This window comes from Phoca vitulina, unplaced genomic scaffold (assembly GCF_004348235.1).
Source record: "Phoca vitulina isolate PV1807 unplaced genomic scaffold, GSC_HSeal_1.0 scaffold4, whole genome shotgun sequence".
Taxonomy (NCBI): domain Eukaryota; kingdom Metazoa; phylum Chordata; class Mammalia; order Carnivora; family Phocidae; genus Phoca; species Phoca vitulina.
This window is the reverse complement of record NW_022589707.1, coordinates 13,404,040-13,429,653: the sequence shown is the minus strand read 5'-3', so window position 1 is coordinate 13,429,653 and position 25,614 is coordinate 13,404,040. Positions and strand designations below refer to the sequence as shown.

General features: G+C 50.7%; 1 protein-coding gene across 1 annotated transcript in view; it reads right to left on the bottom strand.

The window, feature by feature from the left end:
• The window catches only part of PLXNA4 (plexin A4), a 418,730-nt gene extending 403,669 nt beyond the window's left edge, over positions 1 to 15,061 (bottom strand). Inside the window, exon 1 of the mRNA XM_032401552.1 lies at positions 14,542 to 15,061. The gene's annotated coding sequence lies outside the window, so the exon portion shown is untranslated. The remainder of the gene's footprint in view (positions 1 to 14,541) is intronic.
• Positions 15,062 to 25,614: the final 10,553 nt, after the last annotated feature.

Sequence of the window (25,614 nt, the reverse complement as noted above, 5' to 3'; positions counted from 1 at the left end):
CAACAAGTCGTATCTTACCAATAAAGTTCTTGGCAGCCTGAATTTGCAAAGTCTCTAGGTATACCGCTGTCTTGACACAAAAATACTTAGACCTAGCTAACATCCGGAATGTGAAAAAGGCTACTTACAAAATTTGTTAGCTGGTAAAACCTCTTCCAGGCCTAAAGATTTCTTTTTTAATTTGCAAATATAAATTTTGGAATGAAAACGCCGTTTTTTCAAAGCAACACGTGCAGAGGAAATGTTGCCTGACACTTTTAGGAGTTACGTTTTTCTGTTTGGCCATGTGATGGCCCTGAAGCTTTTGCCGTGAGCCCTCTTGAACCACCCAAACATGGCCATCACCAAAGTAAAGCAAAAGGGCCTTGACTGCATCTCAAATTCTACAGGCAAAGAACATACCATTTCACTCAATAATGACAACCATACATACAAAGACAGGTTTTACAGAATATTTAATTTACTCGTCCGTATTTGTCAAAAAGCATTCAGTCTGGCTAGCATCAACTCGCGGGAGAAGGAATGGAGATGAGAGTGAGTTTCGGTCCCTTCTTCCTGAAGTTAGTCCTGAGTTTGGCAACGCCTGTTCTCTCCTAGCGCCCCCACCACCCAGCCCCGGGCCTTCAACAGCCAGTTCACCAGCATGCACACGGTCAGCACCTCGAGTGTCTGCACCTGTCTGAGATCTTCTCATCTGAGCACAGAACCAGAGGCCGCTTGGAGGACATCTGATAACCCACGGGTCAGTGGGAAGTCTCTACAATGAAATACAAGAGGGTGGTGCATCGGAAAAGCAGAAGCAGGGGGGTTGTTCCCTACCTTTGTCTCCCAGACCCTGAGGCAGCCTTTGAGAGGACATGGGTCCCCAGTCCTGAACAGGGCCCCCTCCCCACCCCCACCCCTGCTACCGCCCCCAGCAGAGTCATGCGCAGGGCATGCCATAAGCACGGCCGAGAGTGGTGTCAACAACTCTATTTTGGTCCCAACCACAGATCGCTGCGGTTAGATCACTTCCCTTCTTCAGACCCCAGGCCCTGCTCTCTGGCCCCTACTAGGGAAATAAGCTGCCACCAGATAAACTGGGAAAAACTGCTGAGTGCCCTGAGACAGAAAGTGTAGCTATGTAAATATATTATGTAGAGAGCACAACTAACAAAATGCACGAGGGCTGGCTGCAGAGGTAGGAGGAAGGTCGTGCAGAAACCCCGTCCTCTCTGTAGGGCTCGCCCAAGGTGAGAGCTCAAAACTACCCACCCAGCCCCCTGCTCCCACTCCATAAGAGAGTCCACAAACCACTTGTAGTAGTGGCTCTGAGACACCCAGAGCCATCCAGAGAAGAGAGTAGATGCATCGTTTCACTTGAAATTGCACTGCAAATTTGCAGTTGAAGACACTCTTTGGGGCTGGACACTCAGCATTCCTCATTCTGGAGGACCAGTCAAAACTGGGCCCATGCTAGTTGAGCACCTCACCCTGTCCAAGGACCTCTACCTCCCCTTCCCCACAAGCGCAGTGACCTTCCACAGTGGCACGGAGGAGCTGGGGGTCGAAAGGGTCTGTGCAGACTTGAAGGAGTTGCGTATTTTTCTCTCCACACTGTGCTCAAACTAAATGGCCTTTTTTCTAAAGTTTCCATAGAATGAACACACTGATAGAGCACGGAGAGACTAAAAATTTCACCACCAGCCCCTTCTACATCTGCTGTGATGAATAAGACTCCTGAATCACCAAGCTTCCCTGTAGAATGCAAAGCGCTCAACACTACGGTGTTAACTTATTCTCTCCGCTGTGTATTGAAAGGAGGGGTGAGCATCACTGCTGAGTATCTACCAGGTCCTAGGCCGCTGGCATTTTAATTCAAGTACCTTCACCATAAATGTGTGACGCAGAGCTGTGACTACAGGGAGGGGAACCTGGGGCTCCCCAGAGAGGGACTGCTGCACCTCACAGCATTCAAATAATACAAATGCTTCTTGAACATTCTTTGGGCCAAGCAAACCCTATCTAGTGGTCAGATCCCACCTGCAGGCCAGACCTATGCAGACTGGCTCCTGCCCACAGACAAACAAGACATGATTCCTGAAGGGCAAGGTCAAAATTTTCATTGCCATCTCTCTGCTCCCGGTGGAGTTCCTCTCAGTAGCCCCTGCTGTTTTGAGTGTGTGCACATTGAAAATGGGGTGCACACACCAAGAAAGGGAACCAGCAAATGCCCAGAACAAAGGCCTGGTCATTCTCCATTACTGAAATTCTACCTTTATCCTGAGTGTGCTCGGTGATCTTTTGTGTAGGACTCAACCTCTGGGTACCACTGTTTTTCCACTAGAAAAGAGTGGAGAGCTCCCATGGCACAGTGAGAGCCTGGGTGTTTTCAGAACAATCTCAAGCAAAATGTTCTGGGTAGTGTGTTTCATTTGAAACATGAACCACTTGGAAAATGTGAAAATCTGTATCCATGTGGGTCTTCTTGCTTCCTTACCAAGCTTCTACCAGGTCCCCAAGTGAGCTAAGTGTACCACTGGGATGAGTAGAGCTCAGCATGGTGGGCACTGAGATGAAGCTGCTGGGGAACGAGGTCATATGTCTGCTGGCCTCCTGCTCACCGGTACATGGAATCCCATACGTACCTCAGTTCACCACATCCAGAAAAGGCACAATCTCCTTCCTCACCACTTCCCCTCCACCAAGTCTGGGTCTAGGAATCTCCAGCTCAGTGAATGGTATCAAGGCCTCCCAAAGCCCCCACTGCTTGCTCCCTACTGTCTACACTGCCATACCCCATCTGTCAACGCAAACTCCCATGTGCCTCTGGGATCCATCCCTCCCTCCCCTCTGCCACCGCCCCTGGTCAGCCCTCCCTCCTGCCCCCCGGATTACTATCATAGGCCATGTCCAATCCTTTCGCACGCTGCCCCCATAGTGATCTTTCTACAAGGAGAATCTTGCTTCTTTTACTTGGAAATCCCCCAGGCCTCGCCACTGCCTGCAGGACACGTGCTGGCCCCGCCTGCCCCGTGTCTGCACCCTGCCCCACTTCCCAGCCTGCCTTGCACGACCGCAGGTGGCCAGCTCCGTGGGAGCTCGCCTCCATGCCTTGGCCATGCCCACGCACCCCTCAAAACACCCTCGTCCTTCTCCAAAACACCTGCTCCGTGCCCGCCTTTCATATCTGGACACCTTCTGTGTACGCAGATCTCACTTCTTACCACGTTGGGTTTAAATTATCTACAGACATGGGTGCTATGACCACGCCAAGCTGTGAGCACCCCAGCGGCAGAAATTTTGCTTCAGTACAACCAAGCTCTTGCACAGTGCCTCGCACATAGTAGGCACTTGATAAACAGTGACTGAATTGACTAGCTGATCGATCGATTTGTCGGCTAATTATTCCTTAACATCACATCTACTTCTCCAACTAAAATATGTAAATACATACATATGGAGCGAGGTGAAGGATGGGCATCAAGAGAAATTACAACCCCTTCCCTTTCTCCAAAGTCCTGACCTAACCTACTATTGCCAGGATCAGGGGTCCCCTCCTACCCAAGCCTCCGCACTCCTACGCTAACCATCCCCTCCCCTGGTCTCCTGCTCTCCCACAAACATTCTCTTTTCGGACTCTGCAGGCTGCTTTCATCATTTCAGCCCTTCACCAGATCACCAAGCACACAGGAGCTGGTACAGGTGTAATGGGGAGAGGCCTGAGCTTAGACTTCATTGTCTCCTCCTTGATTTTCTTGGACCTTGCATACAAATACAACCTTCTGCTGCTCACCTGGTCCTTTCATATGGATGGCCACACTCATCCTCACCTCCTGGGCTTCAGGTCAGGAACAGCAAGGGCTTATTCCAGCTTTAAAGGAAAAGAAATCGAGGCCTCGCCCAGAGAGGGAACTGGCTGGAAGAAAGTCAGCAGGCCTAGGATTAGAAGCTGGGTCTCCCTATTCCCTGGCCGGCACATAATACTTCTTCAATTGCTCTGAAAATGAAAACCTCAGGATTATTTTGCAGGAGAAGAAAAAAAATAGGCCTTGAGAAGCTGTAGCCACACTTCCAACAAGCTCCATTCAGAGGGCAGCGTAACTTACATAAATGATTTCCTATTACACCGCAATTGTCACTGCAACATGACAGTCTTGCAGTTTCCTTGAAGTGTTCTCTTTGTTGTTTTTCTGTACAGATCCCCCAGAAAGAAGAATCAAATATGGTCCGAACAGCAAAACAAATCACACGACCCCCACAGACCCAGATCCCCCTTCTGCATGGCTCCTCCTGAGAAGGACCAAAGAGAAGGCAGTGAATGAACCCCCAGGGCCTGAGCCCTCTTCCACCTGCCCTGTTCCCAGAGCTCTGCCGTGTCCCTGCAAATAGGATTCCTTTTCAAAAAAAATGAAAGCCAACAGTTTATGAAGAGGAAATGAAGTGGCAATTTCCCAGCATGGCTGGGAATCAGTACAAGCTGCTGCCAGGGTTTTCCTTTCAAAGGGTGACTGCTGCACTTCTCCAAGGTCAGGGGTGACGGCGCTCCAGGGCTTGACTTACAACTGCTTCATCGTGGCAAGGTATTTTTAATTTAAAACTCACTGCAGTTGGGTTCGAACTCAGCTGGGACTTGATTTACTGCGAATTCATTTCTCCGATTCCTATAATTCTAAACTCAGTCACCAAACAGTTTAATGCTGATAGAATCACCAGTGCAATGCTTCATGAATGGGCGTCAGGGGAATTTTGTTAGTAAGTGTGTTGTTAGCAACTGTGATTCACTTTGGAAAGGAGCACGTGCTCGGGCAAAGCATGGCCGAGGCCTTCTGATTGGGCACTTGGGTCACCAGCCTGTGTCCCCTAGGTGATCCAAATCTAAACACCATTGGGGTGATAGCCCACCCCCACCCCAACTCACACACACGTGTGTGCGTGCACACACACACACACACACACATACGCACACCATTACCTATGTAAAATGAGTACCGGGTGCTGAAATGCTGCCCATGGGAAATGCCTAACTCTGTTCTCTGGGTCACTACCCAATGGTGGAAACCACGGATTTATAGTCTAATTAGAAAACTTCAGCTTCTCTGGGGGGGGTAGCAGTTTTTTCCTCAAGAGAAAATTTTTTGTTTCTACTGTCCAAAATTTAGGGAGCTATGTCTCAATAACTCAAGCCTTCTTCGTGAATGCAGAGCATTTATCTTTGCTGGTTATACTGAAGCCTCTGATTGGATAAATGTAGCCGAGAAAACAATATGGAGAAGGTGAATGTCATTACTCACATATTTTACAAACATCCATCTCGATCTATTATGTGCAACCAGAAAGTGCTTCTTGTCAGAAATATTTCCACAAACCAGTCGGAGCCACAACCACGCTCCTTAAAACAGTCGCTTTAGAGAACGTACATCTGAAGGCATGATGGTCACCAACATCTCATTACAATTCGCAGCCATTTCTGAGATTCTCAAAAGCAAATGGCAAGAACCAGAAGAAGGCAGCTCCTCTGAAGGCTGGACCTCACAAGTCCCCCCGTGTAATGATTCGGTAGACTCATTCTCCTGTTTCTCCTCCTCCAGACCAAACTCAAACCCGAAAGCTCTCACTTGAAGGCCAGCGTCTCCCCAAATGCCTTCTGTCCAACACTTGTTCCTGGATTGGCTTAAACACTCACCACCAAACAAGCTGAAAAATGGCTGGCGAAGAATAATTAAACAGTGTCTCTACAGCGGGACTCCTATGCCTTTAATGTACATCTTAAATCTCTAAGAGGAGGACAGAGCCTAAGGTGTTTGCAAGGCTTACTTGGCCACGGATGCTTTTTCCATGGAGACACTGGTCTTCAGGATGCTCTGGGAAATGCAATCTGGTCGTCCCTCCCAGTCTCCCAGCACCTAAACCCACAATGGGTTTTATATGGAAAGCAGGAATTCAGTTCCACATGCGTCATGTCAATAGACCACCTGTCCCCAAACCACCATCACCCAGGACACTCTAAGGTGCCTGACGGTTTCAGCCTGCCCTCGTCTTAGTTGGTCTTATCCTCTGTAATAGCCACCTGCCTTGATGTGGTTCCAGCCCTGCCCCTGCCAGAGGAGCAGGTTCACATGCCCCTAGTTCTCTCCTTTATGGGCCATTCGTCTCCACCTTTTCCTGCTCCATTTATTCATTCTATTTACTCGGCAAATATTTATTGCTTGCTTCCAGTATGACAGGCCCTAGGTGGGGCACCAAGCACACAAGAAAAGTAAGAAATGGTCCCTCTCATCTACAGATTAAGAAAATAAATAATTTCAATGCTATTGTCATCATCCCTACCACCCACAGTAGCATCTTTACCATTATTAAAAAGTATGAATTAAGTTCTGATTACATGGGAGAACTTCAACCAAAGGCTGGTCCAGACCCTCGGGAGCCGGAAATCTCGGGCAGCCACGCTAATGCAGACCCACATGTCGAAGTCCGTGAGGTGCTCATATCAATCAGTGGTTAAAGGCAAGCACATTTGGGGGAGAGAAAGGGGTCAGTATCTAATGGTAAAGAGAGCGGGGGTGGGAGTTGGGGAAGGGGTCACAAGCACAGCACAACCATCAATCCTTTGCTCGGCCTGACCCTGGGGGATGGGGGGCTTCGAAGCACACGAGTTGTAAAAAGGAAGGGGTGCCGGCTGGAGGCAATGACTTATGCAAAGTATTTTAGGCAAAAATGCCCCCCCTGGTCTTATAGTTTGATGCTTATAATATTTCTTTGAAACCAGGAGAAAGGCAGAGGTCCTTTGCCTCTGACCCCAGCTTCCAGGCAGCCATGCCCCTCAGCCAACGCAAACAGAAGTGTCTGAGATATCTACACACCACCAAGTGGAAGGCACTCCTTTGTTTAATAAGCTCTAAAAGTTAGGAAAGCCTCTTAAAACCTAACTGGAACCTGGTCTTAATGCGGCTTCTCCCGGGGGCTTAAATTAGGTCGTCCAGAGTGTGGTTGGCCATCGCGGCCGTGGAATCATGACTTTTGAGGGCTGAATGATGCCTTCTTGGAGCAGCCTGTTCTGGCTCACTATCGGATTCTGTTCTGAAGAACCCTATGTATCTTATAGGGAACCCATTATCCCAGGCCCCTAATTGATGCACCTGCCCAGATCTTCCTTGAAAGCCCACCCTCACCCCCAGTTCTGGCCTTCAGCCACTTGTCCCACTTCTGGCCTGAGTGGCTCCAGGAATGCCTCACACTATTCCTAAAGTTCTCGAAGACTTTCTTCCTTCAGGGCAAAGGCCAGGCTCCAGCAGGCCCACGGTGAGGGGAGCCACAGAAGCCCCAGCCTATGGGCCTGCCCACAGACAGCTCTGGCTTGAGCTAGCATCACAATCCCAAAGTGAGGGGGAGTTCCTGCCTCATGGGGGGAACGGTGCCCAAGGAGCTGCGGCTCACAGGAAGGACCCAGCGCAGATGCGCCTGCCATCCAGACTCTTTGGAGACTGTGTTCCCATCAGGCTTCTGGAGGTAAGGACGGGCAGCTATGCTTCCTCGGGAAGGTCTAGCTGGCTTGGTAATACATTCTTTGTATTCTTTGTACATTTGCTGTTTGTTCCTTCCCTACATCTCCCCCGTTTTCCTTCACTCTTGCTGCCCTGGGATTTCACCCCTCAACAAAGTGTTCCCACATCAGCTTTTGCCTCAGGCTCTGCTTTCTAGGGAGCCCAGGCCAAGACTCGGGTGAGGGGCAGACAGACCAAAAGTGCAAGGCTCTGGGCTCCTCCATAGCTTTGACCAGAACAGTCCTGTGTGTTAGAATCCCATATAAAATTTCATTTGAGTAAAGAGCTCCACTGTATACATATTAAAATATTTTTAAAATCTAGACCAACCCCCTCATTTTATCAATGGTGATACTGAAACATAAGGTGATTTTTCCCAAGACCCCTGAGCTGGTAAGCTACAGAGCTGTGATAATCTACATCTATTTGTCTCTAAAAATGAACTTTTCCCACAATACCCCTGCTTTTTAACCAGGAAAACATACCAGAACTGTCTAGGAACCTGAGAAAATATACACCTGCCTGGACCTCACTCCTGCCTAAGGACCTCCCTGCTGTCTTGGAAGGTCAAGGGGCAAACACTGAGCCTGGAGTTGGACTATCTGCCCATCTGGCAAAATTCTGTTTGAAACCCTACTATCTCCTTAATCACCAGAACCCAGTACTTAGTGTGTAGAGCATGAACGCTCTGCTAAAATTTTCACTGTAGAATCTGTCCCTTTATTCAGTTAAGAATAGAAAAATGAAATGTTTGGTCTTAGGCCAGCTTTTCTCAGTGGATTCTCAGGGCCACTACACAGTACATCTCCCTATTGTGGTTTCACAATCCCAGTTAGTGTGTTTAAAGGCTCTGAGAAGTCCTGCAACAAAGAACTCCAGCTTTGCTTTACACACTCAGGGGTTCTCCAGCTTTGGCCTTGGGAACTTTTTGTGTATGTCATACCTATTCACTCCCACAGAATACACTTCAGGAAATTCTGCGCCATTTTAGGTTTACCTTCAGGAAGCAGGTCTGAGATGGAGAGGGAGAAAATAAACTCTAACTATGTCTGCAAAGTGAGCTGACACTCTGCGTAGGCCAGTTCAATTACACGTCCCCGTTGCCTGCTGCCCTGACATGCTCTCTTCTCACTCTTCTCGCCATAAGAGGGGAAACGGTCAGCCAAGTCTGCTTTGCTGGGCCAAAGCCAAGGAATGGTTTATTTGGCCTCTAGTTCTAGACCCCACACCACCATGAAGGATATCCAGCTGTGCTTGTATGAGACAAGTTCAGTGGGTATGTCAGATGTAAAGCTAACTAACTCACTTGAGCAGCCAAGGCTTTCCTTTCCTGTGGCCCCAGTGCCCTCTTCCTCCACTGCTTCTCTCCGCACGCTTCCTAATGAAAATACTCTTCCCCAGAAGACCTCAGAATTGACTCTGCTAGTCTACATTCAGTGCATTGACTGCAGAGACGACATCCTCTTAGCTAGTGATCTGTTTTGTGTTGGAGTGACAAAACATTCCAAAATCCAATTTGCTGCTGCGAATCCTGGTTCATGGAGAAGGCACCGTGGCAAGGGAGGGTCTAGCCAGGCTCAGCTGGCAACGAGAGGGTGCCGAAGGCTTCCCAAGCCCCTGTTGGTGCAGGTCTGAGCAGGACTCCACATCCGCCAGTTTCAGCCACTCCCACTGGTGTGCCAGAGGGGAGGTGACGAAACGCACCCCTGCTAGCCACCTCACGTTTGGCAGAAACTTCTGCTCACCTTGCAGCATAGAGGAGAAGCCAGAGAAAGCATAGAATAAAAGTTTGTGTTTGGAGGAAAAAACTAACCAAACAACTAACCGCAAGAGTATTGCCTGGGGCTGTTCCCTAAACTGTTGAGGCTACAGAGACTGAGTCAGGCATCTGAGGCGTGGCTTTGGGATGGGACAGCACCCAGCCAGGTCTATGGGCTCCATTAGGGTCTCCCAGCCCCCACCTCTCAGAATCCAGATGTCATTCCTAACTCAGTGCTCCACTCACATTAAGTGCGCAGGATGACTTTAGCCCCACGCAGCCATTGTCACCAACCTCCAGAGAATCTCTGCTCCCACTGTCATATGGCCCGGGCACCCAGTGTAGCATGACGCCCACAGGCAAAGTCTCCTTCCCTGGCTTTGGAAGATTCTCTGGCTGGCTAATGAACGAATGAACCAGCAAGTCCCTACTGTGGGCATTCTTTCCCAAGAGTGAAGAGACCATCCGCCATGTAGTGTCCTGGATCCTTGGGCATCCCGCCTCAGTCCCTACACAATCAAAATGAGAATAGACAGTCCCCCCTTGCTGGATGGTTTAAAGGATTCGATGAGAGAGTGGTATTTCCACAGCACCAGCAAATCTGAAGCTGTTACTAGAGAGAACTAGAAACCCACCAGCACAAGAGTCAGAGCCTCATAGAGTCAAAAGCACAGATGAGGTCGGCACTCATTCCTTCCTCCTTAGTTTTCCCCAGGGGGAGATGGGAGTTGCCCAAAGAGGCAAGAGTCACCCTCAGGAACTGAGCATTCTGCTAGAATGATCCATGCAATTTCACAATTCACCAACAGTCAAAGATAAGGCAGGCCCCCTTGCTGAATGGGGAAATCGAGAGTCAAAGAAAAAAGAGATTCACCTGGGGTCATAGACGTGTCCCAGGGAGAAACCACATATTCTGTACTTCCTCAGCATACTCTCCCACAAATCTCCCCAGGGGGGCAACACACTCCTCACAGATCTCCCAAGGGGGCAGACAGCACAGCGATAAGAAGGGAGGTCAGTCTGCTTAGGGCTGAGATGTGTCTCCACCACCCACCAACTGTACGATCCCAGACAAAGTCTTTCACCTTGGGCACTTCAGTTTGCTCATGCAGGAAATGGGAATAATTCAGTAACTGCCTCTCTGGGTGGTTACGTGGACGATATGGGCCAACCTGCATAAACCACTTAAATGATGGCTCCTCCAAGTCAGTGCAGAATAAACATTAGCCACCACCATCACCGCTGATTATTATTCCTTTCCATTCTGCTACTTTCACCAGGGCAAATACTAATGTCCACACAGCCTCTTCCCTGGGTTGGCTGATGCCACATGACCATAAGCACAGGGGTCTGGGGGCTGGCACAGGCTCTCGCAGGGACTGAGGAAGTTTTTCTCCCAAGCTGCTTCATATCAAGCAGAGAAGTAGCCTCCTCCTTCTGGAACAAGGCCTCTGCTCTGGGAATTAGGACCTCCTGCGTGCTTTCGCTTTTAAGACCCATCTCCTACCACTTAGCAGCAGAGCCCCGCTCAGTGTCCCCGCTGACTCCACCTTCCTGCCACAACTGGAATGCCACAGCCTGGGCAGTGAGGAGTGCGACAAGAGTGAGTAAGTCCGGACGGAGGGGATCGGGTGGGAGGTCAGGGTCAGAGCAGCGGGGCTGCCAGCTTCCAAAGAGGTAGTGTCTGCGGGGCTCTGCATAGGCCAGGCATTGCTCAGTGGAGCCTATGGGGCAATTACCCTAATCATGTGCATCTCCCAAACAGCCATTTGATTTATTAGCGCGACGTCTTTTTAAAATGCCGCTCTTAAATATAAATAACACTTAATCATCCAGCTGTCGTTAAATTCATGTTATATTGATTTCTTGGAGTGCCACAAATTTGAGGGCGAATGGGCTGTCGGATGTGCACATAAAGCTAAGAGGTGAATTAGCAGGATGCGGGGTGGGGGGAAGGGGGCGCACAGGGGAAGCAGGGAGGAGGTGTCAGGGGGAAGGAAATGAACCCTGTTCTCCCACCCCGGGGTCTGAACCAGCTTCATTCACATTGCCGGCGCTGCACACAAACGAGGAGAGGAGAGGGGACCCTAGGAGAGAACAGCACATCTGCCTCGCAGACTCATCACAGCGTGGATCACCCCGCCCATCACGGAGCCACTCCAACAGGTCTCTGAGGTGGCATTGTCTGTGTAGTGCCTTCTCCTCGTGAGGATGGGGAGAAGCGGCTAAGAAATGCCCCCTAGCTGGCTCAGAGGGGAGAGATTGGCGGCAGTTTCTTTGCATCAAAGCCTGGTGATAACTAGGAGCTAAGAGCCGTTAATCACCCCGCCCCCTCAGCCCTCTCCCCACTTCTGGACGGCTGCCTCCCTAGAAAGCCCCCACTCGATTCCCAGCAGCCCTCGTTGTGATTACAAGGATCGATCGGGAGGCCGAGTGTAGGCAGACTCTGCCTTGCAGAGCTCCTTGTCTGCGGGGAGCGGTAGCAGCAGCAGCCTTGGAGACGGGCCCAGGAGAAAGGAAACAAGTTGGTGGCCTCAGATGCCTCTGGAAATGTGTGCAGGCATCGGTGGGCATCCAGGAGGAAGTCTGGGGAGGACAGAGGCGAGCCCGCAAGTGAGTACCAGATTGGGCCAGAAGGAACAGCGCTCGTGGGCAGCCCAGGCTCACCAGGGAGAGCCCCGAGAGCACAGCCTCGCAGCCGCGAGGGGCTGCTGAAAAGAAGAGCTCAAGGTTGGGGCTTTTCTAGGACGACTCCCTTCCGCGTGTGAAGACCCTAGAGAACTTAAAAGGAAGGCCATAGAGGGGTGGTAGAGAGAGACTGTGACAACCAGACATGCTCCAGGGCTCAGCAAGAGCCAGGAAAAAAATTAGATGATGCACACCCAGCCTTACGCAGATGTTAATTAATGCCCGCTTTGCCCTAGAAACCAAATTGGTACCTAATGCTAAGCGCAGAAAGTGTGGGGATTTTTTGAACCCATGTTTAAAAATGTTTAGCTTATAACTAGCATCATGACTGCTGGCTTTGCAATAAAATGATGGATCCTCAGGCTACAAGATAGAGAGGGAAGCAGGGAAGGGAGCAGAGAGGTCTGTGTGGAAGACAGACAGGCATTCCAGGAAGCTCTGTACGCCATCCTTTTGCCCCTTCAAGGTCCCGAGAGAGACTGTTTACCTGGGAGCCACCCACTGTTGCCAGCGCTCACTATTTCTTTTGAAAACCACGCGCTCCTCTATGCATCCACGGGACCTCCCCGTCCACGCACTCATAGGGCATGCGTGTGGAAATGTTCCAGTTCTTCCACAGCCGGGAAGACCGAGGTGGGTCCCCCTGTCCCACATTGGACCAGCCGATCACGCTGAGCCAGGCTCTTTGAGAAGGCACGCGTACATCTGGATGTGTGTACACACGCGCCATTCTTAAAAAGAAAATGATGTGTCTTCCCCCTACTGGGTTCTCCCCATTGTGAGAGCTCTGTTTTATTCCATCTACCCTTTCCAATCAATCAAAGGGCAGTTCACGCAGCACACAGCAGGAATACAATCTCCTCCCAGGGGAGGCTGCTCCTCTCCTCCCCAGCCTAGCTGAGACCTTTGCAGGAGCGGGCAAAGTTTGAAAACAGCAGAGATGGGGGTGTGGAGCGAGCCCTTTATTTCAGCACCCATCCTCAGGATTTACAGAATCAACCAAATCCTGTGCCCAACACTGAGGCCCCTTGTTCAAAAGAATGTTGACTCCTTTCCCCTCATGTTCTGGAAGACTCCCAACATCTTTTTCCCACTGGTGAGTTTGTAGGACACTCTGAACACATGATCTCGCATAAAGGGTACAAGTTCATCCCATTTCTTGCCAGGTTGCCCAACAAGCTACCACAAAAGGGACAGCAAGAGAAAAAGACAGGACCCTGATCTGTTTACGTGCAACTCCAAATTAATGTTTTACTTGGATCTCACGTTCTTCTCCCTACAACAACTCAGCCCAAATAAATTGCTCTTTGACCCTCAAATGGAAACTGTGAGAAAGCCCTTTTGGAGCCCCAGCCACCTCCTACCTCCTCCAGAAAAAGTTTGAAAATGAGCAGCCTGTGAAATCTCAGCTGGGCAGAAAAGGAAAGGAAACGCTTTAGGGAAATAGAACCTTGAACCCCAGCCTTCTGGAGAGTTGATTCTACAATGTCAGGAGCAGCCTGGCTCTGGGGAAACACTGGAAAACCCAAGAATGCCTGGTCTCCTTATGGGGGTGGGGGGGCGGCAGCACTGCTGAGGTGGACACGAGAGAGAGGGGACCCTCCTCCCTTCCAGCACTGCACCCTCCTCCGACCCCTTCTCGTTGGATTTCTCAGACACACACCTCCAAAGGCATGTGACAGGTGTTAGCCAGAGGCAGGGGTGAAGCAGCCCCATGCTTTCCCATACAGTGTAGAGGGAAGGGGACAGAGGTGAAGGGGAGACCCAAGTCCTGTGTCCCTAAGCCCTGTGGGTTTGCTGTGGCGGAGACACTGGAGATGTGAAGGGGTCAGACCTCTTACGGAGGATCTGACCCCCGTTTACCCTCCTTAGGCCAGCAGCACCCCCAATGCTATGCTGAAGCCCCTTGCTGCCTGAAATCCCGGCGATTCGCGGGGAAGCAGTGCCACGCTTCAGAAAGGTTTCCGTGCTGCCTCTTACTGGGGAAACGCAGTGTCTGTTCCCTATGCACCGCCCTACAGAACTGCAGCCCCATCTGCCTCCGTGGCCTCCTCCCTGCACGCTGGGCCACCACGCTCTCCGAGTATCTGTCCGAGTATCTGTGGGTCTGCCGCCCGTAAAAAGCCCAGGGTGTCCAAAGGCCCCGGAGCAGAGATGACACTGGGTGGGTCTCCCCCCAAAGCTCTCATTACTTCTCCCGTTTTGAAAACCAGCTAGAAATACCAGGGACCGGGAACTGAAAAATCGGCTCCCTCAGCCTCCCGCGGTGGGAGGTAGAGGCGGTAATACACCAAATCCCACCCCGAAAGTCCTGGGTACGAGAAGTCTGAGTCGGGATCAGCGGAGGAGAAAGAACAAGGGAAATGCCTACTCCCGCCGCGCCGCACCTACGCGGGTGTCCAGGTGGGACATGGGCAGGTGCGTGTGCGCGGCGTGTGCCAATGTGTGTTCGTGTGTGTGCACCTGAGTGTGTGTGCGTGCGTGCAGCAGACTGGCTCCAGGGCAGCCGAGGACTCCCGGACCGAGCCGGGCATCTCCGCCCGCCCGCCCGCCCGCCCGCCGGCTCCTTACCTGGAAGCGCCGCTTTTGCCTCCTTCAGCCGGAGCGCCGCATTGACACTGCAGATGGTGCCTGTGCGCTGCCTCTCGTCCTCCTCTGAGCGTGTGCGTGTGCGCGCGTGTGGCTGCCTCCTCCAGCCCCAGCCCCGAACGCAAATACTCCACCGAGGCACAGGGAACCCGGGAGGAGGCAAGGCAAACGGAGGGCGAAATCACAGCCTGCGGGGTTTGACAGCTCCTCTCGCGGCGTCCAAGGTGGGCGGAATGTCCAACAAAAAGGTCGGAAAATGTGGATCGATTCCAAGCACCCCTCTGCTCCACCTAGCCCGCAGCCCGAGCGGTGGTGGCGGCGGCAGCGGCTCTCGGGGGCTGCGGTGGCAACGCGGGGCTGCCCCCCTTCGTCCCCACCCCCGCGGGCTGAATGTCCTTGATGCCAAGCAGGCACGGCGGCGTCACTCCGCGCCGCCCATGCTCGCCCGGTCGGGCCGCTGCCCGGGCGCGGCGAGTGCGCTGGGGACCCGCCGGGGAGCGCTCTCGGCGCCTCTGCGCGCCTCCCTGGGCAGCCGCGGCCGCCCCCTGGCAGCCCGCGGCCGGCCGCGCGGCTGCTGCCCCCTCCCCTGCCGGGGGACTGGCCGGGCAGTGCCGAGGGCCCGGGGCTGGGGGGCCGCGGGAGCCGCCGGCTGCTCCCCGGGGAGGCGCGGGGCTGCGGCGGTGGCGGCGGCGGCGCCTGGCGCTGCGGCGGCGGAGAGCGCGGCCGCGGGCCGAGCCGGGCCTCCCGGGCGCGCCCCCGGCCCCCCGGGCGGGCTGCTCGCAAAGTTTGCAGGGGGCAGGGAGCGGGGCCGCCGCTGGCTCGGCCGCCGCCGGAGCTCCCGGGCTGCCTGCTGCCGCCGCGGCTCGCTGCTGCTGTGCATTGAAGCCCGGCCAAGCGCTGCAAAAACTCCAGCTGCCTGGCGCTCTCTGGGTCCTCCTCTCCTCCCTCCCGCCCTCCCTGCTTCCCGGCCTCCCTCCCTCGCCTCGCCTCCTCCCCTCCCCTGCCGCCCGCCGCCCGCCGCCGCTCCCTCTCTGGCTCGCTCGGGCTGGCTCGGAGCTCGCGGCTGACATCTAGACGGACGGAGGGCGGCCGGCAGAGGGGGCAGGGGGCGCCTCCCCCGAGCTCCGCGCCCACCGCCGCCCGCCCCGCCTGCGTTCCCCCGCACGGGCGTTGGCCGACACCCCCTCGTCCCCTCGGCCACCCTGCCGGTGGCGACATGGGGCAGAGAGGGACGCGTAGATGGTGACACGGGCGCAGGGCGCGCACGCGGAAGGAGGCAACACTCAGCCTCCCCGGGATGTGCACGCTGACGGTCGGTCGGAGGGACCCTCAGGTGTTCGGAGCTGACACACGCGCACGCACCTAGTCCTAATCAGAACCCCAGCGCCCCACCAAGGCACCCAAGGACGGAGGCCTGGGGGAGAGAGCATGAATGGCCAAGTGCCCTAGAGCTTGCTCAGTAACCTGACTCGTCTATTCATGTTTATATCGAGAGGCTGACCTGGCTCCTCTTCTCAGAAACCTAGACCACAGCAAAATAGACAATGCCAACAGCAGGGCACTTTCTGAAGTCGAAGAAAGGAATCACCACGTTGCTGTGGTTGAGACAGGCGTCTGGCAGAGAGGAACTATGCGGGATGGGAAGTGGGTAGCATTACCTCCGAAACCTCTGCCTAGGAAGGTGCCTCACCCAGCAGGAGAAGCTAAGAGATTCCCACACTTAGGTACCATCTCCATGCTTGAGGCCCTGGTCCCCAGCCCCACCCCCACCAGAGTCCCAGGGCAGGACCCTCACTCGTGCCACTAAAGCACCTTCTCAATGGGCAACAGTCGTGGAGGACCTGCCAAAGGAGCTGTGGTTTTTTGCCTCCTCCCTCAGGACTCCTCTACAACTTTCCTTTTCCTAGGGGCAGTCAACTTCCTGCCCATTACTGTCCCTCCCATCAAAACATCTCCGGAGACTCTTCCCATTAGGTGGAAATGATTGACGACAGCGTAAATCCCTACACCTTCCTGTAGGGGTTATATTTTCACAGAACTCCAAGTTGTCAATTGGGGAGTCTTTGAAAGGAGCTGTGAGCCGACCAGCTCTACAAGCCCCCGGTGGGCAGCATCCACAGGCCAGGCAGGGCCCGTCTAGACAGCGCCTTGCTGAAGCTTGGCTCTCAAAGGTGGGTGCCTCAATGAAAAGGTGAGCCACGCCAGAGCGCAGAGGAAACCAGACATCTGCTTGTTTGGTTAGAGGATATTCCGGGAGAGAGTGGAGCCCTTTTAGCCTCTGGTTCTTTGCTGAGTATTGCGTGGCCCAGAAAGCAGCAACGACTTATCTTATTAGCTTGCATTAATACATTGATCTGGCTCCTCTATTCTCAGAAACCCTGGATCCCAGACTCTAGATAAAGCACGCAATATCAGGTTAGTTTCGGAAGTCCAGAGAAACACATAACAAAATAACTCAATGCCGCTGCTCCTTGGACTTGCATCGAGGCGGAGGAAGCCCAGGGCCAAATGTCTCTCGAGGCAGGACTGAGGCTAGGGTGAGGTGCCCAGGATGCAAAATATGAGGAGGGACTCAGTCAGGCTCAGGCTCCTCGCTTGGTTCTGGCCCCACACCGAGGCATCTTCCCTAAAATTGCTGCACAGGACCATCACAGGCCTTTCCCAGAGGTGACAGCGCAGATAGCCACATGGAAAACCATAATGGGTTACTTACAGAATATGGCTCAATAAAAGCAGGGGGGCTGGAGGCGGGGGCAGGCAAGCCTTTCAAATGTCTGCTTGCCATTCGGCTTTCAGGGTATGTCATAAAAATGTTGAAAGAGAGGGGAAGCAAGGAAACAGCTTTGCCTCTATCCTCAGCCACTCGAACATGTATTTTTAATACAACTGATTTTTCCCTCCTGTAGCCTACGTGTGCTCATGTGTGTGTGTGTGTGGGTGGGTGTGTGGGTGTGTGTGTGCACATGAATATTGCTGGTGAGCCCCAGGGTCATTTTCTGATGGATGGATGGGAAGTCAAAGACCTTTTTTAGAGGTGGCAAATAAAATATATTTATTATTCTTTATCTACTGCCTAGTGTGTGGTGTCATTTATTCTCATTCAGAAAAATGGATGCCATGGGGTGCCTGAAGAGTAACAACAGAACCAAATGACAGAAAAGGATCGTGACAAAAAGCTAGCCAACAATGGGCAGGTGAGGCGACCCAGCAGATTCTCTCATCGTTAACAGGGCCATGTGGCCAAATGCCTTCCCTCCTTCCCCTTCCAGTTAGTAATACAGGGGAAGCAATGTTAAAGGGGTGGTTATAACGTCATTGTAAGGGAGAACAGGAAGGGTCAAATTAGCAATGGTGCAGGGCTTGATTTTTACTATTATTACTATTATTATCATTATGGCCCCTTGGATTTGCTCTCTCAAGGCTGGAGAGTGGGATGGGGTGGGATGAGTAGGACTCTACACTGGAAGCGTGAAGACCTGGGTCCTAGTCCTAGCACTGCCACCCACGAGCTCTATAATTTGGAGATCTCACAGTCTTACCTGCCCAACTTACCCTTACAGGTCGTTACATTCAAAGGAGATGCTATCCATTCGTGCACTTGGAAACTCTAAAGTAAGTGCAGTACACACCCAAGGAGTTAACATTGCCTTGCAGAAGGACATATAGGGCACAATACAAGGGGGCAGGAAGGTCCTCTGTTGTCTTGAGCCCTCTTTATGAAAAGACACGCTGGGAAGGACAAGCTCTATAAATAACAGTTCAAAATGGGCTTCTGCATTCATTACAAACCCTTCTCCCTCTCACACCTCCTGAAGCCCCTGACAGCTGGTGAGGGGTGAAGAGGGAACCAAGCTTTCTCTCCGGCTGACATCAGATCTGTAAGTCACCCCTTCCACCCCAGGCTGGTGAGGAACTGGGTAGTCATTGCCTGGCCCCATGGCCACAAGAGGGAGAAGTGAAATGTCACACTGCTTCATAAAGTCCTATCTCCTAAGGAGGTGATTTTTATGGCAATTTGGTTGTGGTTTATTGAGGGGCTTGAGGAGAAAAGTATTGGCTCATCTCCCACGGCTGAAGAAAAGGGCCAGATTTAATAGGAGAGAGAAGAAATCCTTAAGTTTTCCCTCACTTAGCTACCACCATTTTATTAGTCTAGGAACAGAACTGCTATTTAAGTTGACAAAAGCCAGATTTGCTTGTTAAATAAATCACCAGAGCCCGGTGGTGCTATAGAGAAATTTTTTCCCCCAGGAGCTGGCCCCATGGCTGGGTTTTTGTAGTGCACAGCGCGCTGGATGAAAACCACAGGCAGTCGGCGGCTTAAAAACCTAAATTGTGGCGCCACCTGCAGGAGAGTAGAAATACCAACATTATTCTATCTCGCGGCAGAGACTGGGAGGAAAGGGAGCCGTCCCCAGCCACAGGGCGCTGGATGTGTTGCAGACAGCAGGAAGGGCCCCAACTCCCCACTGCCCCTTGCTTCCTGGGTGTGTCACCAGATGTCCACTGTACACTCCAGCAACCTTCAATCCACATCCTAGAAAGCTGCGACTTGGAGGTCTAACAGCTGCTCTCAAGATTCTCAGTCCATTGAACCAAATTTATTCTTTCCTCCGATTCCTAAGGGGTTAAGTAAGCTTTCAACCCAAGGGTTCTATTTTTGAGACTCCAGGCCATAGAACAGTAAAAAAAAGACAGAGAAATGAGTGTCCTTGGAGGAGGGTGGGGAAGGAGCATCCGTGAGTCACCACAGTCCCTAATTGTAGCTTGAACTTGGTACCGGGCTGGGTATTGTCAGTAGACCCAGACTGTCCCAGGCTTCCCGAGCCTGTGGGTCCTAGCGAAGACACAGACATGTTAACACCTAAATCTTAGCTCCCAGCCTAACCCCTGCTCACACAGACCTGGCCTCTACTGACAGTCCCCTCTCTCTCTCCCCTCATTATGTCACAGAGACACCCCCCCACACACCATGGTGGTTGTGCTTAGGAGCCAGTCTGATCATGTTATTCTCCATGGGCCACATCACTGAAGTCTACTGCCTATAAGCCCTTTGAGGGAAGGACATCACTCTCATCGTCTCTGCCCACATATACTGCTGGACACGGCCAGACCCTGCTGTGGCTTCCCAGGCCACGCCAGGGGGCTGGTACCAAGACAGCAAGGATGCCCGCCCCCACCCCCCCTTACACACTGTGTGGATCTTGGTCATCTGGGCCCTAAAGCAGCTCCCATGGTCCAAGTCTTCCTCCCCTGCCTCCCCAGACCCCTTCACCTACCACCCCTCTCCAGAATTCTTCCTTCTCTTTCAGCTAACACAGAAACTTGTATATTCAACTGTAAGAACTACAAGTTAGAGGATGCAGTGGTGGGAGTAGAGTGGGGGTACGGGGGGGGATGGGGGAGGGAGGGGATGTGACCTAACTTCATTAGCCAGAAATAGCAGAGCCCCAGCTCTGGCCCGTTCCATATCTTGCTCAACAAGTAAATATAAACACTTCAGTCTCAAGAGGCATGAGATCCTACAGTGTGCCTGAATTCCAAAGACCAGATACAATTCATGGCTCCCACATGACGGTTCCATCTTGCCTCTGCCTAGTTCACTTGCCAAGTAGCTTAAGTGAGGGCGCTTGGCCCCTCTGATGAGGGTACAAAGAGCACAAAGGCCTGAAGTCATTTTCCTTGTAATGAAGATGGGTTTGTGCTGATGGTTTGAACACTCTTGTCTGGTAACATACATTTCCAAGATGATTGCCAAGTGGTCTAAGTATCATCTCCTAAATGGGGACAGCCAGCCTCTAAAATGGCCCTAATGATCCTTGCCAGTCCCCTCCCACCCACCATGAATCAGAGCTGACTTAGGTAGCCAAGAAGAGACCATGTGTGATTTCCAAGCTAGGTCATAAGAGACATGGCAGCCTCCAGCTTGGTCTTTTGCATCACTCACTCTGGGGCAAGTGAGCCGCCGTGTGGTGAGGACCCTCGTGCAGCCTTTGGAAAGGAACCAAAGTTTCCCGCCAGCCACCAGCACAGCTTGACATCCCAAGAGCAAGCCACCTTGGAAGAGGATTCTCTAGTCCCACCCAAGCCTTCAGATCATTCTAGTTTTGAGTTTTCCAACTGAGGTCCCAGACATTGTGGAGCAGAGACAAGATGTTGTTGGAGGTGCTCTGTTACGAAGCCACAGATGACCACAGTGACTTACAGAGAGGGAATCCTTCCCCTGACCTTGGCCTCATTAGCCTCTTACTCTTATTATTTGAGCCCACTCGGCTTTAGAATAAAAAGGGCAGAGGGGGACATGCTTGGTCCATGATGCCGACCCTACTGGGCGGGACTGGCCACCAGTAAGTGCCCTGCTAGGAGGTCCCTTCAGGGCTCCCGCATCAAGCCTCTTAGCGCATCTCAGTGCGTTAAGTGAAAATGAGAAAACCCAGCCAGGGCGCTGGAAACAGAATGCTCCAGTCTAGCACCTACCTGAAGTTGGGTGTAGTCAGCTCTAGAGGGTCAGCCTCAGAGACACACAACACGGAAGGGCAAAGTGGCAGGGGACCCTGTTCTTTTTACCAAGCTGTCTGGCACCTGCCTTCACAAGAGCCTCTTGGAGGTCAGACGGTGTGGACTCCAGTGTGAGCACCAGCCCCTAGGGTGCTGAAAGAGCTCCCTACCCTTGACCGTGACCCTTACCACACTGCAGGGCAGGAGGGAAGTCCAGGGACTCTTAGGCGTCACAGCAAGAAGAGGCTGGAAACCAGAAGTGGCTGGAAGCTCACAGTGCAATTTCCCTCCACAGAGTGTCCCGTGAAGACTCTGTCCCGTCACCTTCTCTTGGGCTTCAGGGGTCTCCTCAACCGTTAGTGGCTTCTGGAGAACCAAGCAGTGCCAAAGGGTTGTCAGCAAGGCCAAGGCATGCACAAGGGGCCGGAAGAAAGGGAGAGAGGAGAGAAGCAACGGGGAAGCATAAGAACAGCAGAGATGCCTATGCTAAGTCAGAGTAGCAAGAGACCCACAGTCTCAGGGAGTTTCCAGAGATGGTGCATGGGCCCAGGGTGACCTCTTTCCTCTTAAACATCTCCCTCTAGGACTCTGGAACCTGACCCCATGTCTCCCTCTGGCCCCATTCTCCTTCCTCTGTTTTTAAAGGGCTTCCTCCCAGGGCACCCCTGTTGACTGCAGGCTTTACAAATGTTGGGTGTCCCTTGGGAGGTCCCCTTTGAGCCCCAAGGCCACAGTGGTATGCAGTAGCTTATGAGCTGGGGAGAGCCAACTGTGTGCCCCTCTCCCCAACTCTGCATTCTGGGACAGCATACTGATAGCCAGAAATCAGCCATGGGGGAAATATTTACACCATAGGACTCAACACTACACACCAGGGCTCTTATTTTTGTGGGGAGCCAGTGGTTAAACACTTCCCAGTACCCCCCTGGGCAGGGCCAGTGACAGGCCAAGATAAGGTGGGTCAGCCCAGATGAGGCCTGCCTAGTTACTCAGCTGACTGTTCCCAGTCACCCAGCAAACACACCACCAACGGCAGCTCAATTTAGCGTAGCTGTAGCCAGAGTGAGGGTTGCCTTCTGCCCCCATCCCACCTCTAGATGATAAGAAAAATTTAATACATACCCTTTCTAGTAGCTGTTTTTCCTAAATCCTGTGTTTAAGGAGATTTGACTCATATTTTTTGACACTAGAATCAAGAAGGGAAGTGATTTCCCTTTCCTGGTAGGCAAACTGAGGCAAGGGACATTGAAGTGACATTTCTCAGGTTATATAGGTATCTGAAGCGTAAGCCTGTTAACACCTGTCGTTTACTGCCTCTGCTTCAAATTTAAGATTAATACCCTGTGTTCGGCAACAATTCTATTTTCATTCCCTCCAAGCACTACTGTTAAAATTATGGTACACCCATGCAATAGAACACGGTGTAGATCTTAAACAAATGAAGTAAATCTATGTAATCTATGCTCTGGAAAAAAAAAAAGGAGAGAGCAGAGTATTTGTATACATATTTGCATATTTTTAACATACTGAATAGTATGTACATATCTATATAGGCTTATATATATACATAGAACATTTTGGAAGTTACCAGCGGAAACCTCAGAGTGGGAGCCAGAGCGATATATATTTTATTGTTTTACTGTACATCCTTTGTTCTTTTTGACATTTTACCATGTGCAAGTACTACGTTCTCCATTTTTTTAAAAAGCTAGTTAAAAAGGAACAAAAAATACTGCTGCTAAAAGCATCTTCATCACGCCTCTAGTCCTCTACTCTCTCTCTTCCTGAATCCAGCCAACCACTCCTCCATCCCATCTGTATCATAGTCAAGCTTGCCTTTGTTCCAGTTTCCAACTATCTGCTCCATCTTGCTCCTCTTTGGGGGGCTGCCATGAAGGTCACACAGCAGCCTGTCTGCCAGGCATGACAGGGTACACATCCCAGATGCGTCCTTCTCTCTTATCTCCTAGAGACCAGCCAGTGTCCTTCTTGGCCTGAGGATTTCTTTGGCCCTAATTGATCAGAGAGAGATTCCAGGAATGATCCAGAACATCCTTTCTGGGATAAAGCAACTAACTTTTGATCAAGTCAAAGGCAATATTTTTCTACACTGGGATCAGTAAACTCATGAAAACTAACACCCAGATGCGGTACAGGCTAAAATTATGATGATGCTGGGATTTAGATATTAACAGGAATGCTCCATAGTGAGTTATTAATCTTATCAGGAACTATACAGGGAGAGGTAAAGAAGGATTAAACAGGCAAATGCCATTCCAGTTTTGTGAAAGATGAAAATAAGGTAAGTTCTGAAAAATATAAACAAATGAGATTGGCCCAGATGCTGACCACTGGTTCAGTAAAAGGTAGACGTGTGATTATTTAGAGAGTGATACAGTGATCACTAGGAATAAGTTTGGGATCTCAAAGAACAAACCCTCTCAGGCTGTTCTTGCTCCCTAACTCAGTGAGGTGCTGAGATTTTTTAGATCAAACACAAGAGAGAGTAACTAAATTGCGTCAAGGCGCTTGATAGACTCTTTAATAAAATCCTTAGATCATGGGACAATGTGGGCTGAATGGATTAACTGACCGAATGGTTAACCCCTGAAGATGTTCATTAGTGCATCAAGATAACCTGCAGGAAGGATTTCTCAGGATCGGTATCAGAGCTCTGTTCTCCAACTAATCCTGTTCAACGGATTTACTAATAACTTGGATAGGGACACAGGAGACATGGTCATCAAATGTGTCCATGACTGCAATAAAAGAAAAATATTAAATATAAGTATGTATTTATAATCCTCCTCCTTTCTAAAGGAGAAAGAAACTTTTGCTTAATATTGGGCATTTTTGTGCTTTAATAAGGCATTTTGGTGTTAACCTAGGGCACCACGCTGAGGAATGGAAGAGGTAAGAGAAGTTTAGCTGATTAACATTTGAAAATACATGGAGTGCTCTAGAAAGAAAAAGGATTTGGTAATGAGAAAAAAACAAAAAGCAGCAGCCTGGGGAGGGGGGGTGGGCAGGGGTGGTTGGTGAGGATGAGAGCTGCTGGTTAGGAGGAAGGCTATGATGATGGGGACTCCTGAGGCACATGAGCATCAGTCACAAAAAGAGGGGGTTTTAGAAAGTCTTTCAGAGTATATGATGTAATTCGTTCTTTTGATGCCTCCTCAAAAGACCATCAGTATAGAACTTTGTGATTTTTCCATGGTTTGAAAGGGTTGATTTTGCCTTTATTTGGGATATTTTGCATTTATTTGGTGCCATGGTTCTTAATGCAGAATCAAGAAGAACCTGTTTTATTCAGGCGACAAGTGTATGATCAAAGCTCAGCAGCATAGAATATACTGTCTATATTCAAAAGTAACTTTGTGTGCTAAAATTATGGGGAAATTTCGACAAAATGAAGTGTAACATGGATACAACCAAGGTCCTATAGATAAGCACAGAAAGAACTTTGTAAATACAGGATTGAGGAAATGTGACCACATTTTTTTTCAAGTCGGAGCTAAAGTTGACAATAGGTTACCAATGTGAATCAATGGTGAGATGCTGCCAAAGCCAATGAACTTAGAAGCTCTATGAATAAAGGACAAAGTCCCAAAGAACATGCAGTGATAGTCCTGCTCTACTTTGAGATAGCTAAACTACACCCAGATTATTGTATATAGTTCCAGGCCCTGCACTTTAAGAAAAATTTGACCACATTCAAGAAAGGGTGGCCAAGCCCAAAAGGAACTTAAAACCCTGTTATATTTGGAATATTCAAAGGAATCAGTGATGTTCAGCTTCAGGAAAGTAAGACTCAAGGGAATATGACAGCTTCAAATATTTGAAGGGCTGTTAAAAGGAAGAGTTGCTGCGTTAGCTCTATATAACTTCAAGATATCGAAGTAGGATCGATGAATGGAATGTATCTTATGCAGAGATATTTTGGCCCAATATAAAGAATATCTTCCTAATGGATATCTTGAAAGACAGAATAGATTTCCTTGGGTGGTAGTGAGTTCTCCATCACTTGGAGAACAAGGTGCTAATACTTAGGTGAAGACGGGAGTTTGGATGAAAAGACCTCTGATGTCTTCGAGGGTCTGAGGTTTTAGTTGTTACATGCTTGTTGCTGAATCCTCCACACCATGGGCTTTGCGTTGACCCAGTAAATAGTTACTGGATTGAACTGTAATGCATTTGGAGAAATATCTAGGGAAGATAATGTCCCACTCAAGACCAACAGCAGGGAAGTAAGTCAAGGATGAAGTCAGAAATATAGTCAAGTCAAAGAGTGGGATGAAAAGAATGAGGAGACACAGAACTACATTAAGCCCTGCCTCTTCCTTGCTCTGTCCTGTACACCTCCTTCACCAGATATACTCTCCCTTGCCCAGCGCAGGCATATATGGAACCTTATCATTTGTCCAGTGAAGGTTCATATAATTCAGCCTTCTGGATTTTCACTGTTTCCCTTTGGGTTTCACATCTTCCCCTGAGTCCTCAGTCTTTCCTTTTGTGTGCTCGGATCGCTTTTGTCCTTCTTCCTACTAGGCATCCTCT